Here is a 17,168-nt window from a genome sequence, read left to right as displayed (position 1 = left end):
TCCTCCTGAAATGCGCCGTTTAGCTTTGGTCATTCAGCGGCACTATGAAGGCCTAGGTTGTTTAGAAATATGTCCAAAACCCGTTTTCATTATCGGCATTTGGACATGTTTTGACAATGTTCATCCAAGTGCCGACTTAAGCCGATTTTTGGACGTTTTTCTCTTTTGATTATGAGCCCCATAGTATACCGTTTACAGGTTGAAATTTTACATAGTTACAGCACATGGCTCTTCAATACACGTTTTTGTCCTAACTCAACACAAACTAGGAATCTAAAACCAATATACAGTTTACAGGTTAAATTGGTCATAGTTACAGTGCGAGATTTTTCAATACAAGTTTTTATCCTAATGCATCACATACCGAGGAACTTGTAGAAATATACATTTTTTTGTAATCTATCGGTTGTGGGCGGGGAAGTTAGGTGAAGAGGTATTTTTTTTATTGCTTTCCTAAAGTTGAGGAGTCCTTCAAGGGATCTAATCTTTGGCGGCAGTTGATTCCAGTGGATTGGTATAAGTGGGAGCAGGAACGTCATTTGTCAGTTTGCAGTTGAAGGGTATGACCAGGGGGCGTTTTGAGGCATATTTCATCCTAGGAGGGGAGGGACCATATCGTGTAAGGATTTGAATGCTAGCATCAGGCCCTTGAAGACACAACATTTGGCTGTGGGCTGCCGGTGAGATGACGATAGAGTCTGGGAGACAGGGTCATGAGCACAGAAGGTTTTTTTTGGAAGTATGATTGCTGTGTTTTGTACACACTGGAGACGTCAGATGTTCTTCGCCATGAGACTGTTGAATAGAACATCTTGTTCACCCCTCAGCCCCTAGAGAGTCCCATCTTGTCCTCCCCCCTAGAGAGTCCCATCTTGTCCTCCCCCACCCCTTAGAGTCCCATCTTGTCCCACCCAGAGAGTCCCTTCTTGTCCTCCCCCACCCCCCTAGAGAGTCCCATTTTATCCTCCCCCCTTAGAAAGTCCTATCTTGTCCTCCTAGACTCTAGGGGGAGGACAAGATGGGACTCTCTAGGGAGTGGGGGGAGGACAAGATGGGACTCTAGGAGGGAGGACATGTGGGATAGGACTAAGGCATAGAGTAACTGGGTGGACAGATTCAGAAAAGTAGTTCCTTATTTTTCAGAGTTGTCGCAGGTAGTAAAATGAGGAAGATATCATTTGAGAAATATGGTTGGAAAGCAATAGGTTGGAGTCAAGGCATATTGCTAGATTGCATGCTTGGTCTTTTGCATTTATGGTAGTTGAGTCCCAGCATAGCGGGGGACGGGTGTAATTACAGTGTGCTTTGCGGATCCAAAGGAGTTCCATTTTGGAGGCCTTTACTTGTAATTTGTTGATGGACATCTAGTTTTTAATTTCCGAGAGGCAGTTTATAAGTTTCGTGATCTAGGCAATTTAGGTGCCGTTTATAGAATCGGCCCCTAACTGGTTACAGTATTTTCAGCAGTGCTAACTAAGTGCTATTGGAAATGACCAATTAGTCTCAAACATGTGATTTAGCTAGCCTGGAGCTGCTTCTGCCCATTTAAATTGTGTTGAATATCAAACCCCGTTATTTTTTGCTATACATTTTTAGTATGCATTAATGTTCAATATTGCACTATTTCTCAATAGGGTACACTATTACTCAAGAATTTACACTATCAATAGATGCCCTATTGTGCAACAGCAAGAGTGCTATTGAGCTATAGGGCATACCCCTTACAATAGGCTTAAAACTGGCACATTTTTGGACTTCTCACATAGGCATCCTGTTATTAAACCAGATCGTAAAGGGTTAATTTTTAAAAGTCTCTGATGCATATGTGGAACTTAATTTCCCGTTCCGTCCCCGCGAGTACTTTTCCTGTCCCTGCCCCATTTCTGCAAACTCTGTCCTCATCTGCACAAGCCTCAAATACTTTAAAATCATAAGTAGCAACATTCCAGAATTCAGATTGTGATGTCATAATGCCTCATTCCACCAATGCCTAAGCTCTGTCCTCATCTGCACAAGCCTCAAACACTTTAAAATCATAAAGTAGCAACATTCTAGAGCTCACAGTGTGATGTCATAATGCCTCTTTCCACCAGTGCCTAAGCTCTGTCCTCATCTGCACAAGCCTCAAACACTTTAAAATCATAAGTAGCAACATTCTAGAGCTCAGATTGTGATGTCATAATGCCTCATTCCACCAGTGCCTAAGCTCTGTCCTCATCTGCACAAGCCTCAAACACTTTAAAATCATAAGTAGCAACATTCTAGAGCTCAGATTGTGATGTCATAATGCCTCATTCCACCAGTGCCTAAGCTCTGTCCTCATCTGCACAAGCCTCAAACACTTTAAAATCATAAGTAGCAACATTCTAGAGCTCAGATTGTGATGTCATAATGCCTCATTCCACCAGTGCCTAAGCTCTGTCCTCATCTGCACAAGCCTCAAACACTTTAAAATCATAAAGTAGCAACATTCTAGAGCTCACAGTGTGATGTCATAATGCCTCTTTCCACCAGTGCCTAAGCTCTGTCCTCATCTGCACAAGCCTCAAACACTTTAAAATCATAAGTAGCAACATTCTAGAGCTCAGATTGTGATGTCATAATGCCTCATTCCACCAGTGCCTAAGCTCTGTCCTCATCTGCACAAGCCTCAAACACTTTAAAATCATAAGTAGCAACATTCTAGAGCTCAGATTGTGATGTCATAATGCCTCATTCCACCAGTGCCTAAGCTCTGTCCTCATCTGCACAAGCCTCAAACACTTTAAAATCATAAGTAGCAACATTCTAGAGCTCAGATTGTGATGTCATAATGCCTCATTCCACCAGTGCCTAAGCTCTGTCCTCATCTGCACAAGCCTCAAACACTTTAAAATCATAAGTAGCAACATTCTAGAGCTCAGATTGTGATGTCATAATGCCTCATTCCACCAGTGCCTAAACTCTGTCCTCCTCTGCACAAGCCTTGAACTCTTTAAAATCATAAGCGTTCGAGGTTTGTGAGGTTAAGGCAGAGCTTACAGGAATGGGGCAGGGACAAGGACGGGCAGGAAAATTGAGTTCCTGTGTCATTCTCTACACACACACACACACAGAGCTTTGTTTTTCTAGTGCACAGCATGTAACATTTTGTGTCTTTCAATAGAAAAACCTAGCTTCTTTCTTCAGTATATGACTTTTGCTTCTCTTCAGGAAGCTAATAAATAGGGAATGAATCCTCTAATTTAGATAAAGATGAGACTGCTGACTCAGATGGCATATTTGACTCACATCCTATTAAGCTGAGAATAGCACCATGAGTAGGTGAGTGATTTAAAACTTAACATCTTTTATCTGATTCTACAGCACAAATATCATTAGTGTTACTCATCACATTAAGTACTCCTGAGAAACAATTACAGTAAGATTTTATCCTCAATATGTTACTGAAGATCATGCAATCAGTTATGTCAGATTATATCCTACATGCAAGTATTCAAGCTAGTTAGTGTGCCCTGTGTACTAAAACTGATCTGGAAATTTCTAAGGTACTTTCTTGCGTCATAACTTTAAAACTGAGACAAGCATAAACTTCCTGGATATACCAAGGGAATCCACGGTATATTGGCTAATCGGGGTGTCATTGTAGACATTATGCTGAAATCTTCTGCCCAGTGTGTGGCAGAAAAAGCAAAAGGATGCTTGGAATTATTTTTAAAAAGGATGGTAAATAAGACTGAGGAATGTTATAATGCAGGGGTCTCAAAGTCTCTCCTTGAGGGCCGCAATCCAGTCGGCTTTTCAGGATTTCCCCAATGAATATGCATGAGATCTATGTGCATGCACTGCTTTCAATGCATATTCATTGGGGAAATCCTGAAAACCTGACTGGATTGCGGCCCTCAAGGAGGGACTTTGAGATCCCTGTAATGCATGCGCGGATACCGTTATGCTTGACTAGATCAGGCAATGGGGGCAGGGCTAGGGTGGGATTGGGGGCGTGATGGGTCGGGGGATGGGAGGAACAGGGCAGGCCTGGGGGCGGGTCCGGATTTTCCAAACAGAAAATCTGGTAACCCTACAACTATGCCTACTTACTGGTAGGCACCTCGGTGTCGATGCTTACATCGAAGAGGTAGGTACCTACTGAATTAGGTGCCTACCAGCTAATTACTTTTTAATGATTTTTTTTAAATGGCACTTTCAATTTTCAATGCCAATTAAACCAATTAAGAAAATGAAGTTAGGCACCTAGATCATTTAGGCATATCAATCTAGGCTTTTTAGGGCTGGATTCACTTACCTCATTTCTGTGCCCAATCCGTGGCTGATCCCAGCAGGCCCGACCAATTCACAACATTCAAAAATTCAAATGAGGGTGATCGGAGGAACGCCCCCCCTCCGACTGCATGGATCACTAGTGTGCGATCCTGACGCATGCGCAAACCATCTGCTTTCCCTGCAAATGGTCTGCGCATGCGTTTTGTGTCCATTTTTGCTTTTTTTTTTACGGGCCCCGACTCTCCTGCTCTCCCGACTTTTTGTAGAAAGATGGCAACTTTAATTTAAAAGGCTGGCTGTTAGGCAGAGAGATGAGGTGGGTCACAGGGCTCATCGCCCTAATTTTTTGCCCCGCACAGTAAAGCAGATTGATGAGAGGGAAGGTGGCAGAGCTGTTTGTTTGGCTTTCCCCAGCACCAGATCCCCGGCGGCAGCAGCCTATTAAATGCAGGCAATTTTTGACTCTCCTACTCTCTGCCAATCTTCCCACAGTGCAGCCTCGCTTTAAAACCACGGGCTTGCACTGCGGGAAAGGGCGGCAGAGAGCAGGAGAGTTGGGGGCGGCAAGAGCAGGGCTCGGCAGCGATAGGCTGCAGGTCTGGGATTTCAGGCCCGAGGACAGTCGGAAAGGACGTTTGCGACTGGTCTCCAGCCGTTGCTTTTTGTGTTGATCGGCCAGCCCAGTCGGTTTCAAAAATTTCTTTGGTGAATCGCGTCCCTGCCTACTTTGCATGCTGTTCCCCTAATTTGCATGCACAGATCGGAATCGGATCGGCACAGAGGTAAGTGAATCGGGCCGGAGTAAAATCAGGTTGCAAAGGGGTCGCAAACCGATCAGTATCGGTTTGCTTAGTGAATCTAGCCCTTAGTCAGCAATCAGCAGCATAGAGCTACCCATGCTAGCGGTTTTTCGTCTACAATCACACAGTTCCCTGGATGCTTTTTCTGCATTCCATAATTGTAGCGGTAATGCAGGATTGGACCCCAGATGAAGGCCTTTTATGAGCAAAACACAGATCGCACCAGGTCCATACTACATTTTCCCTGTGTGTTATGCGGGATGATAGCCCAGGAGGGGGACGGTAGGGCTAGGAATCCCAGAGGAAAAGCGGAGACGTGGGGTGGCAGGAATGTGGGGAAGCAGGAAGCCAAGAGGGTAAAGGCTGAGGGCAAAGCAGAAACACAGAGAGTGGGAAAATTGCCAGAAATCCAAGGGCAAGTGGCCCAGGTAAATACAAAGGTGGAAGAAAAACGACGGGACCTGCGGGGCTTATACGCAAATGCAAGAAGCCTCACGGCCAAGATGGGTGAACTAGAAGTCGTGGCCAAAGAGGAGGACCTGGATATAATTGGGATTGTAGAAACCTGGTGGACAGAGGAAAATCAATGGGATGTAGCGCTGCCGGGGTACAAGCTCTACAGGAGGGACAGGACCCACAAAAAGGGGGGAGGCATAGCACTATATATAAAGGACTCTATCCACTCGATCAGGATGGATATGGCAACAAAGGCAGAGGATCTGGAATCGCTATGGGTCAAATTACCGGGAAACAAGGGTGCGGGCATAAAACTGGGGCTTTACTATCGACCACCTGGTACACCAGAGGGAGTCGGACACGACTTGGAAGCGGAACTGAAACAGGAGTGCAGGACTGGAAGTGTAACAGTGATGGGGGACTTCAACTACCCAGGGATAGACTGGAGTACGGGTCACTCCAACTGCACGAGGGAGACAGGATTTGTAGAAGCTGTGAAGGACTGCTTCATGGAGCAACTAATCAAAGAACCGACGCGAGGGGGTACTACTCTTGACCTCATCCTACACGGTTTAGGGGGGCCTGCAAGAGGGGTAGAAGTGGGAGGACCGCTAGGAAACAGTGATCACAACACGATCAGATTCACATTAGAAAGAGGGACACCCATAGTTAGGAGGACCGCAACAACTGCGCTGAACTTCAAGAAAGGGAACTATGTTGCTATGAGGGAAATGGTGGGGAGGAAGCTCAGAAACATCTTTAGGATGGAGACTGTGGGAAGCGCCTGGACCCTATTCAGGGACACCCTGCAGGAAGCGCAAAGAATGTACGTCCCCAGTTTCAGGAAAGGCTGCAAGAACAAGCGATCAAAGGACCCGGTTTGGATGTCAATAGAAGTAAAGAGGGCGATAAAAGACAAAAAAGTATCTTTCCAGAGTTGGAAAAAGGACCCAACAGAGGAAAACCGTCAGGCGCACAGGAAATGCCAAAAGGAATGCCACCGGGAAGTTAAAAAAGCAAAAGGGAAATACGAAGAGGGGCTGGCCAGGGAGGCGAAAAACTTCAAGGCATTCTTCAGTTACGTTAAGGGGAAGCGACCAGCGAGAGAGAAGGTGGGGCCGTTGGACGATGGGGACAGGAAGGGAGTGATTAAGGAGGATAAAGAGGTAGCTGAGAGGTTGAACACGTTCTTCTCGTCGGTTTTCACGAGCGAAGACACTTCTAATATACCGGACTCAGAGGACCTCATGAGTGGGGATCAGGCTGAGAAATTAGAACACATAGAGGTAAGTAAGGAGGATGTCCTCAAACAGATAAGACAGGTTAAAATGCGGCAAATCACCGGGCCCGGACGGGATCCACCCAAGGGTTCTGAAGGAACTAAGACAGGAAATAGCGGGCACAATCCAACATGTTTGCAACCTATCCTTGAAAACGGGTGAGGTACCAGAGGACTGGAAATTGGCAAATGTCACACCCATCTTCAAGAAGGGATCGAGGGGTGACCCCGGGAACTACAGGCCGGTGAGCCTGACTTCAATTATAGGGAAGATGGTGGAAGCTATGATCAAGGACGGCATTTGCGAGCACATTGAGAGGAATGGCCTACTGAGAACAAGCCAGCACGGATTCTGTAAGGGGAGATCGTGCCTAACGAACCTGCTGTACTTCTTTGAGGGAATAAGCAGTCGCATGGACAAAGGGGAGCCCATAGACATCATTTACCTCGATTTTCAGAAGGCTTTCGACAAGGTGCCACATGAAAGGCTACTTAAGAAGCTTTGGAACCACGGGGTGGGAGGGGATGTGCACAGATGGATCAAGCACTGGTTGTCGGGTAGACTGCAGAGGGTTGGAGTAAAGGGTCAATACTCTGACTGGCGGGGAGTCACGAGCGGTGTGCCACAGGGATCGGTGCTGGGGCCGTTACTCTTTAACATATTCATCAATGACCTGGAAAAGGAGGCAAAGTGTGAGGTTATAAAATTCGCAGACGATACCAAACTGTGCGGCAGAGTTAGGACCAGGGAGGAGTGTGAGGACCTACAAAGAGACCTGGACAAGATGGAAGACTGGGCAAACAAATGGCAAATGCGCTTCAACGTGGACAAATGCAAGGTCATGCATATAGGGAAAAAGAACCCGTTGTTCAGCTACAAATTGGGGGGGGGTATTGATGGGAGACAGCAGACTCGAGAGAGACTTGGGTGTGCTGGTGGATGCATCACTGAAGCCATCTGCACAGTGCGCAGCAGCCTCGAAAAAAGCCAACAGGATGCTGGGCATCATAAAAAAGGGCATAACAACCAGAACACGGGAAGTCATCATGCCATTGTATCGAGCGATGGTGCGTCCGCATCTGGAATACTGCGTTCAGTACTGGTCGCCGCACCTCAAGAAGGACATGGCGGTACTTGAGAGAGTCCAAAGGAGAGCAACGAGAATGGTAAAAGGGCTGGAACACTGCTCATACGCCGAGAGGCTGGATAGGCTGGGGCTCTTCTCTCTGGAAAAAAGGAGGCTCAGGGGAGATATGATAGAGACCTTCAAGATCATGAGGGGCATAGAGAGGGTGGATAGGGACAGATTCTTCAGACTGAAGGGGACAGCAAATACAAGGGGGCATTCTGAGAAACTGAAGGGAGATAGGTTCAGAACAAATGCAAGGAAGTTCTTTTTCACCCAGAGGGTCGTGGACACTTGGAATGCGCTACCGGAGGAAGTGATCAGGCAGGGTACGGTCCAAGGATTCAAACAGGGATTGGACGGATTCCTGAGGGATAAAGGGATCATGGGATACTGAGGGAGGAGCTGGGATGTAACAAAAGTATAGAAAGTTTGTCAGGTAATGAGTATAAACCAACCAGGTCGTGCATGTGCAGGACCGGAGGGCTGGGACTTCGATGGGAAGGCAGGACCAAATTGGGAGGCCAAGGTGGCAGGGGAGCCCCTTCAGATGATTCAGACAGGTCGTGATCTGTTTGGGCCGCCGCGGGAGCGGACTGCTGGGCAGGATGGACCTATGGTCTGACCCGGCAGAGGCACTGCTTATGTTCTTATGTTCTTATGTTATTTGCCTGCGTCGCTTATATTTGTGAAGATTTCAAATACAGGCAGTCCCCGAGTTACAGACGCCCGACTCGTACTTGAGAACGCGGCTGTGGCTTTATTTGATTTCACTGAGCAGTATTTCCATGGCATAGACTCCTACACTTCTCCTGCAGCAGATTCAGGAATGACACATGGCCACATTAAGAACAGAGTGCCGTTGTGCCATTATTGCATGACCTTAGAGGGAACACTGTGACAGTTGGCCCTTTCGTCAGCTGGGAGCAGAGGTAAGCAGCAAGAATCTTAAAATCTACAAGTTCTGAGTTACATACGAATCTGACTTAAAAACAGCTTTAAAAACGTAATTCATTCTTAACCCGGGGACTGCCTTTATTTCATCAAGATCATTGTGTCCCTTATTTTTTTGGTTTTCCCTGCTAACTGTGGACTCAACTGCTGGATTCCCTTTGTGTGTGTCTAACTTTAGGCCTATAAAGTGATAGAAGTATAAAATAATCAAATTGCTGGTAGCGATATGCTATGAAAATACACAGGTTAAATACCAGCTTCTACTAAAATATCTTAAATACAAAAATATCTTAAATATAAAAATTCTTTAACTTCAAAAAAATGTACTGTGTCCCGACTCCGCCTCTCATGACGTTCCTTACAGCGCTGCCCGGCGGTCACAAGATCACCAGTACATCACCAGTATGTAATATACCAATGATTGTTTATAAGTGATGTATTTATTGTTACTGTGAATGAAAATATTAACACTTAATGTAATTTGTGAAAATGAATAAAGAATTATTAAAAAAAAAAATATTAAATAGTCTATGAAATAAATTTGTAAATAAATATATATATAGATATAAGATAATGAAAAGTGCTCAGTGTCTTATCTCTTGCATGCGAGCCACATGAAGATCATAGAGGGACCATCATATCACTTTTCAGTCCCTGGTGCAAAATATTTTCCTACCTAATGTTAATAATATCTAATAGCTCTAAATAATATAAAATAATAAATAAATAAATATATTGCACTTATCTTATAAGATGGTTTGATGCCGTGGCTCTGCAGATTATATTTCCAAATAACTGGAACTGGTGATGTGTGTGATTAACCAAATGGTGCAAAAATGGTGCAAAATAGTGCAAAAACGCGATCTGAGGGGGTGTAATTTTTTATTTTTTAGTGCATCGATAGCACTTGCATATCCCAAAATTATCACAGGATGCCTCAGTGTACCCTGAGATAATACAATACAATGCAATACTGTTTTTATTAGTATACCGCCAATACCTCTTCGAAGTTCACGGCGGTTCACAAACAATAAAGCATCAAATATTAGGTGTTTAGGTTTCTGTGCACCTATACTGTATATGTTCTTGTATTAACAGTGAGAGTGATCTAAGAGCTCTTCTGTAAATTAGCAGTGTCTTAATATAAGTGGAAAAAAAAAAAAGTTGCATGCTATCTAAGGCCATGAAAATGCATCCAGTGAAAAATCTAAAGGATTCCCATTATACAAATAAATATTTCTTTTAAGCATTATGAAAATGTCATTGCTGAAGGTCCTTTGATTTCTTTGCTGACATAAACATGTTTCAAAGAAACATGTTTATGATGCTAAAATGCATTTTTGCTCATAGCAGTACGGTTCAGGAGCAATTCAAACAAACCCATGGGCATTGAAGCAAGTAAGAAGGTCTTAGCTTTTCATGGATTTTCATAAGTAATGGCAAATACATTTGGTTCAATGTGAAAAAAGTCTGGTTATTAATATCTCATATTGAACAATGAAATCCTTCAGTTTTAGAAATAAGGAGTGCTTTGTTTGCAAAGGCGTTTTACCATAAACATAGAGGTAGCCAACAGGTCTGCTCTTAGGGATATACAGGCATGCAAATTGGCCTAATTCATAGACCACATACACAAATCTAAATTGTTGAGCTGACTCTAAAAACAAGAAAGGCTGGCAGCCCTCAAGAACTGAAGCCGTCTACCACTGTAGGTATAAAGCTACAATTTTAACCTCAATAAAATGTATTTGAAGATGGTTCCATTCTTAGAACATAAGAACATAAGCAGTGCCTCCGCCGGGTCAGACCATAGGTCCATCCCGCCCAGCAGTCCGCTCCCGCGGCGGCCCAACAGGTCACGACCTGTCTGAATCACCAGAAGGGGCCCCCTTGCCACCTTGTTTTCTCATTGAAGTCCTATTTTCCAATCGAAGTCCTAACCCTCCGGCCTTGCACATGCACGACCTGGTTGGGTTTCTGTACTTATTACCTGGTTAGCTTTCTATACCTGTGTTACATCCCAGAACCTCTCTCAGTATACCACGATCCCCCTATCCCTCAGGAATCCGTCCAATCCCTGTTTGAATCCCTGTACCGTACTCTGCCTGATCACTTCCTCCGGTAGCGCATTCCAAGTGTCCACGACCCTTTGGGTGAAGAAAAACTTCCTTGCATTTGTTTTGAACCTGTCTCCCTTCAGTTTCTCCGAATACCCCCTAGTACTTGTTGTCCCCCTCAGTCTGAAGAATCTGTCCCTATCCACCCTCTGCCCCTCATGATCTTGAAGGTCTCTATCATATCTCCCCTGAGCCTCCTTTTTTCCAGAGAGAAGAGCCCCAGCCTATCCAACCTCTCGGTGTATGGGCAGTGTTCCAGCCCTTTTACCAGTTTCGTTGCTCTCCTTTGGACTCTTATAAAAGTTTACATCTTGTGGATAAAGAAGTTTGGTGTCATTGTTTTTGTGCCTCTTTACAATCAAGATTGAGGACCCAGTGCTCAAAAGTCTCCATTAAAATCCTGTATGTATTTGTAGTTACCATATTTGTGATGGGGGGGAAAAAAAAAGAGGACACATGACCTGTTCCTGGCCCCACCCATCCACATTAAGTAATGAGAGTACAAAGCTATGTTTACAGCCTCCCTCCCTCTCTCTCTCTCTCTCTCTGCAGCCCCCCACACCACAGAGCCGACCCACAATCGCACCCAGTTTGGCAGGGTCGGCTTATAGTAAGTCTGGTGGCTCTCCCCAAGACCTCTCTTACCTCCTTGGCACTTCAATTCAATTTTCTTCAGGCCACCGGCAGCTCAGAGAAATGAGCCTACTGCCTTTTGCCTGTCCCAGAAGCTTTCTCTCTGCAGCGTCCAGGGCAGGCTGAAGGCAGCAGGTTCACCTTGCTGAGCTGCAGGCAGCCCAAAGAAAATTGAACTGAATTGCCGAGAAGGTAAGAGGGGCCTGGGGGAGAGCCACCAGACTCCCTGTAAGCCAGCCCTGCCAAACCCAGACAAATTGGGGAATTAAAAAAAAAACAAAAAAAAACCCGTCCAGACACTTGGATAGTCCTCTAAAAGAGGACATGTCTGAGTTTTCCCGGAAGTATGGTAACCCTAGTTATCGTGCCGGTAAATTTTCCGATTTCTAAATGACGAGCGATACTCAAAGGACTTTGCATGCAAATGACGTTCATGGAAATTTCATTAAACCAGTCGTTTGGAGAAAGCAACTGACATGTGTGCTGAATAGTTCACGGAAAGAAGCATAAGTGTGCGCATGCGCCAGGAAAAGTTATTGTCATAGGCATCCATGAGCATCAATCATAGGCAAGCCTTGTTGTAGCGCAATTTAGGCACACATCACAAGCGCCATGGAGGGGGCGGAAAACTACAAGTAAATCATGCAAATGTGAAAAATACCTCTACTCCTTCAATGTTAGATAACTTTCCTCTTTTACCCGAATATACTGTTATTCCCCTCTGTATCCTGTAATTACCTTCAATGTTAGGTAACTCTCTTCGGTTACCCGAATATATTGTTATTTCCCACTGTATCCTGTAATTACCTGATTCTTGCTATGTAATTTTATCAGAAAAATTCCCCACTGTATCTTTTAATAACCTCAATGATAGGTAACTCTCTTCTGTTACCCGAATTTAATGTCATTCCCCACTGTATCCTTTAATTACCTGAATCTTGCTATGTAACTCTCTCGGATAAATTCCTGATATCTTTAAATTTGTAATATTCTACCATAACATGTAACTTACTTGAATCATTGTTTATGTAATTCTCTCAGTAATGTCCAGATCTCTTCTAATTGTAATCCGCTTAGAACCGCAAGGCACAAGCGGAATAGAAATCACTAATGTAATGTAATGTAAAAAGCAAGAAATACTGTATATGCTTTTTTTTCTACACTTCTCCCTCTGTATTTGTTGTGATAGGGGATTAATAGAACCGCAAATACTGAAAAACCACGAATAACTTTTTTATATGTTATTTCCTGTTTTCTATTAAAAACCATCGTGAATATGGTGAAACCGCAAATAACCTGGTGGGAGACCTGGCCTGTTTCTGAAGGAGAGGCAAAACACGGTGAACAAAGTGCTGGAGGAGGAGCCAGCAAGCTAAAAACCGTGAATAATCGAAACCGCAAATGCTGAAACCGCGAATACGGAGGGAGAAGTGTACACTGATAAATGTATCCCTTTTTTTTACTTCCACCTCTCATGACGGTGTGCTGGCTTCCTGCATGTGGTCCATTAGGGCTGCAGGGTCTGGATCATGGACTGTGGTCTCTCATTTGAGCAGCCCTGCCCAGACTTTGCTGTTTTCTCAACAACTGCTCGAAATTTCAACATTAAATTTTACAGCTTTATTTGTTATTACTATGTTTATGGCCAAGTTTCAAGTTTTATTCAATATTTGATTAATCGCCTATCATAACTACTAAGCGATTTACATAACAAAAAATACATAATAAAAATTAACAATAATATAATAAAATCTAAAAATCATTTTAAAACAAACTAGACAAATTTGGACAGGAAACATTGGGAAAGAGGGGGAAGAAATACAATTTATAATAGGAAAGGAGGGATCAAAAGGGGTAAATACACAGAATGGATGGGAAAACAAAATATATATATAGCTGACTGAAGTGAAAGGGAGTTGTAAAGAGTAATTGGCATTTCAATTAAGGATTGAAAGCGTCTTTAAAAAGAAAACTCTTAAGTTGGCTTTTGAATTTGTCGAGGTTTTTCTCCTCCCTTAAATAAAGTGGGAGAGAATTCCATGTTTGCAGTGCTGTGACAGAGAAAATATACTGTCTTCTGGTATTTATGATTTTGAGAGAGGGGATAACCAATAAAAGTTGCTGATTGGATCGTAAAGTTTTTTGAGAAGTGTATGGAATTAGAACTTTATAAATGAATGATGGAGTTTTGGATGATAACGATTTAAAGGTGAGTAAAGATAGCTTGTATAATATTCGATGTCCCACTGGGAGCCAATGTGCTTTTTGTAATAAAGGGGTTACATGGTCAAATTTTTTGGCCCCAGTAATTAATTTAATAGATGTATTTTGTATGATCTGTAATTTTCTGATTTCTTTTTGGGCCATTCCTTTGAATAAAGCATTACAATAGTCGATTTTTGCAATGATTAGTGAAATAAGATTATCTTTAAACTACGGATTTTTTGGCGTGATTTTTGCACATTCAAAAAAATTTCCACTGTAAAACTAGCATTATTTTTTTTCTCTAAAAGGGAGGGGGTACCAGTTTAGTGTGAATGACATCACAGCGATGTAGACTTTTGTCTGGGAAGCAATGTTGGAGATTTAAAACAAGCTCCACCCAAAGCCTCAACCAAACACTGAACTCGTTGAAGCACTGCAGACGATCTGGGATATCCTGACCGATCATCAAGGACGTTAAGAACCTCCCAAAGCGACTGAAGGCTTAGATTAAAGCTAGGGGTGAACACTGAGCATTCAGAATGACTGCAAAATTCTGACACATTGTTACTTGTATTTTTGAATGACATTATTTTACTGAGTTTTGTAAAGTAGTGCTAAAATGTTAGTAACATCCAACTTAGCTTATGATCAGGGCAGGATTAACCAATAGGCCAAGTAGGCACGTGCCTAGGGCCCGAAATGGTCAGGGGGGCCCGATGAAGGAGAGCATCAACATTGTTTTTTTCCAAATGGCGATGGGCCCCTCCAGCATCGATCGGCAATGCGGAACTGAAAGTAAGACAAGCAAGCAACGCGGGTAAGAAAGGCAATGGGAACTGTAATTGTGCAAGCGATGCTGCTTGCCCAAAGCTTCCCTCTGACGCAGCTTCCTGTTTCCGCCTGGGCGCATGGTGGGGTGGGGCGGGGCAGAGTGCCCAGTGTACTTGTGTGCCTAGGGACCCTCGACAAATTAATCCTGCCCTTCTTACGAGAATTAACTGGGTCTTGTGGGACAAGGATCCTGGCTAGGCCAACTGGCTTCGCTGAATCCTAGTCCTGAGTTTAAAATAAAGATAGTGGAACACAGGTTTCTTATTGTATCCCAGAAATTGTACACAAAAGGTCCAGGTTGTTCAAACAGAACCACTTTAATGAAATCCAAAAGTTTCAAACAATAAAAATATGTCAGGATTTTGGCACGAGTGGAAAACAAACTTTCAAGAATTTCCTTCACTCTTCTTAAGGAAGCAAATAAGTTCCGCCCCAGCACAAACCGTGCTTTCAGAGTTAGTCCTGGCTATCAATACAAAAATCCTTAATTTAGTCTTCTGGCCATACTCATGGCTTAACAAAACAGTCCAAGCACCAAGCACCACTTTCGTGGAAAATGTTCGCTCTGGCTCTGACTATGTCCCTGTTGGGTAGAGCCAAATCCCCAACAGGTTGGGAGAAGAGGAGCCTGTTCACCACAGGTGTTGCCGCCCTCCCAATAGACAAGCTCTGGTGTAACTTCTGCAGCTCCCAGCACAAGTCAGAGCAGTGCACAAACTGCTCCAAACCATAAATTCAAAAGTTCAAAAAAAACAAGGAAAAACTTCTGGGCTTAATAGCCTACTCACACTCCATTAAGTGTTCCTCCCAGTTAGGCAGGTCATAGTCTACCTGGCATTCCGTGTCTTGTTCCTCAGGCTGGACTTCTGGTTCCTCCATTTCCCAATCTGCAGGGAAACTTTCTTGTGCTGGCCATGGTTCAGTTGGAAGGACTGGCTTCCTTCCCAGCTTCTCCTCAGCTTCCTGTCCCAGCTTCCTGTCCTCTCTATCTGAAGAGGAAAGCTCTGTAAAAGGGAGCCTAGGCAACAAGCTATGCCCCCTCCTAGCAGGGTTAGCCAAATTCTTAAAGGACCCTGTCCTTTCAGTAACAGCCTGAGCTTTGGATGCTCTTAAAGGGGCAGGCACCTTCCTAAAGCTGTTCACAGGATTTTCACTTCGCTCAGGATGTTTCCTAGCACTGGGTTTTTACTGGGGCTTACAGGGACTTTCCCCTTGGATTCAGCAGGACTAGCCAGATCCCTGTCACAGTCTTTACTAAGGTGCGGTAGCCGAGTTAGTGCGCTCTAAATGCTAACGTGTCCATAGGAAATAATGGACATGTTAGCATTTAGCATGTGCTAAAACGGCTAGCGTACCTTAGTAAAAAGACCCCTAAATGTTGTTTAATAGTAACATGTAAGTATGATGACTAAATCCAAAATATTTTTTGCTGAAATTCAAAGTCGTTGCTCATAAAAAGGCAAAGAGGGAAATTTTAAAACTGGCGCCTAAACTTAGGTGCCAGTAAGCGCCCTACTGATGCATAAGGTCCTCTTTTACAAAGGTGCGCTAAGCGTTTTAGCACACGTTTAGCATGCACTAAATCAATGCATGCACTAACCGCTAATGTGTCCATAGGATAACATGCATGCATTAGCGTTTATCACATGATTAGCATGCACTAATATTTACTGCGTGCTTAAACCCCTTTTACTAAGGGCTCCTTTTACTAAGGTGTGCTAGGGGTTTTAGCGTGCACGCGCTACAATACCGCACGTGCTAAACGCTTGCGCCTTCATAGTGCTTGCATTAGTATTTTTCGTTTAGTGCGTGGTTAGCGAGTGCTAATCTTTAGTGTGCGCTAAAAACGCTAGCGCACCTTGGTAAAAGGGGCCCTTAGTAAAATAGGGAGTAAGTTAATTGAAGAATGCTGTTAGAAAAGGCAAAAAATAGCGAGGTTGAAGTGCCTACCAGCGCCTAAATAAAAGGCATCAGAATTGCGCCTACACAAGTGCTTTAGAGCATTGCTCCTCAACTCAGTCCTAGAGTTCCCCCTTGCCAGTCAGGTTTTCTAAGATATCCACAATGAATTTGCATGAAATAAATTTGCATAAAATGGAGACAGTGCATTCAAATCAAGTTTATGCATATTCATTGTGGATATTCTGAAAACCTGACTGGCAAGGGGGTACTCTAAGAGTAGGCTGCTGAACACCGAAGTAGGCGTGGCAAATGCTAGAAGTGGCATTAGGAGGCCTGAAGTAGAGGTCTGCACGGGAACGGGGAAAGCGGGAATCCCGTGGGAATCCCCCCCTAACCCACGGGACTCCCATGGAGACCCCCTTCTGGCCCATGGGACTCCCACAGTGATCCCCCTCTAGCCAACGGGACTCCCACGGGGATGGAAGACTTTGGAAGCAGGGTTCGTCCATATAATATAATGGACATGTCAGCCTCAGTAAAAGAGGAGGTTTATAAGTTAATTACCTGAACAGAAAACAAAAAAAGGGTTCCACCAAAGAGATTC

At 44.0% G+C, this 17,168-nt stretch overlaps 1 long non-coding RNA gene across 1 annotated transcript in view; it reads right to left on the bottom strand.

Moving 5' to 3' along the window:
• Window positions 1–15,659, bottom strand: part of LOC117366324 — a 60,361-nt gene extending 44,702 nt beyond the window's left edge. The window contains exon 1 of the long non-coding RNA XR_004540558.1: window positions 15,494–15,659. This is a non-coding gene — a long non-coding RNA (uncharacterized LOC117366324). The remainder of the gene's footprint in view (window positions 1–15,493) is intronic.
• Between the last annotated feature and the right edge of the window lie 1,509 nt (window positions 15,660–17,168).

The sequence above is a fragment of the Geotrypetes seraphini genome, chromosome 9 (assembly GCF_902459505.1).
Source record: "Geotrypetes seraphini chromosome 9, aGeoSer1.1, whole genome shotgun sequence".
Lineage (NCBI taxonomy): Eukaryota > Metazoa > Chordata > Amphibia > Gymnophiona > Dermophiidae > Geotrypetes > Geotrypetes seraphini.
Note: the sequence above shows the minus strand (reverse complement) of the source record. Positions and strands in the feature narration are given on the sequence as shown.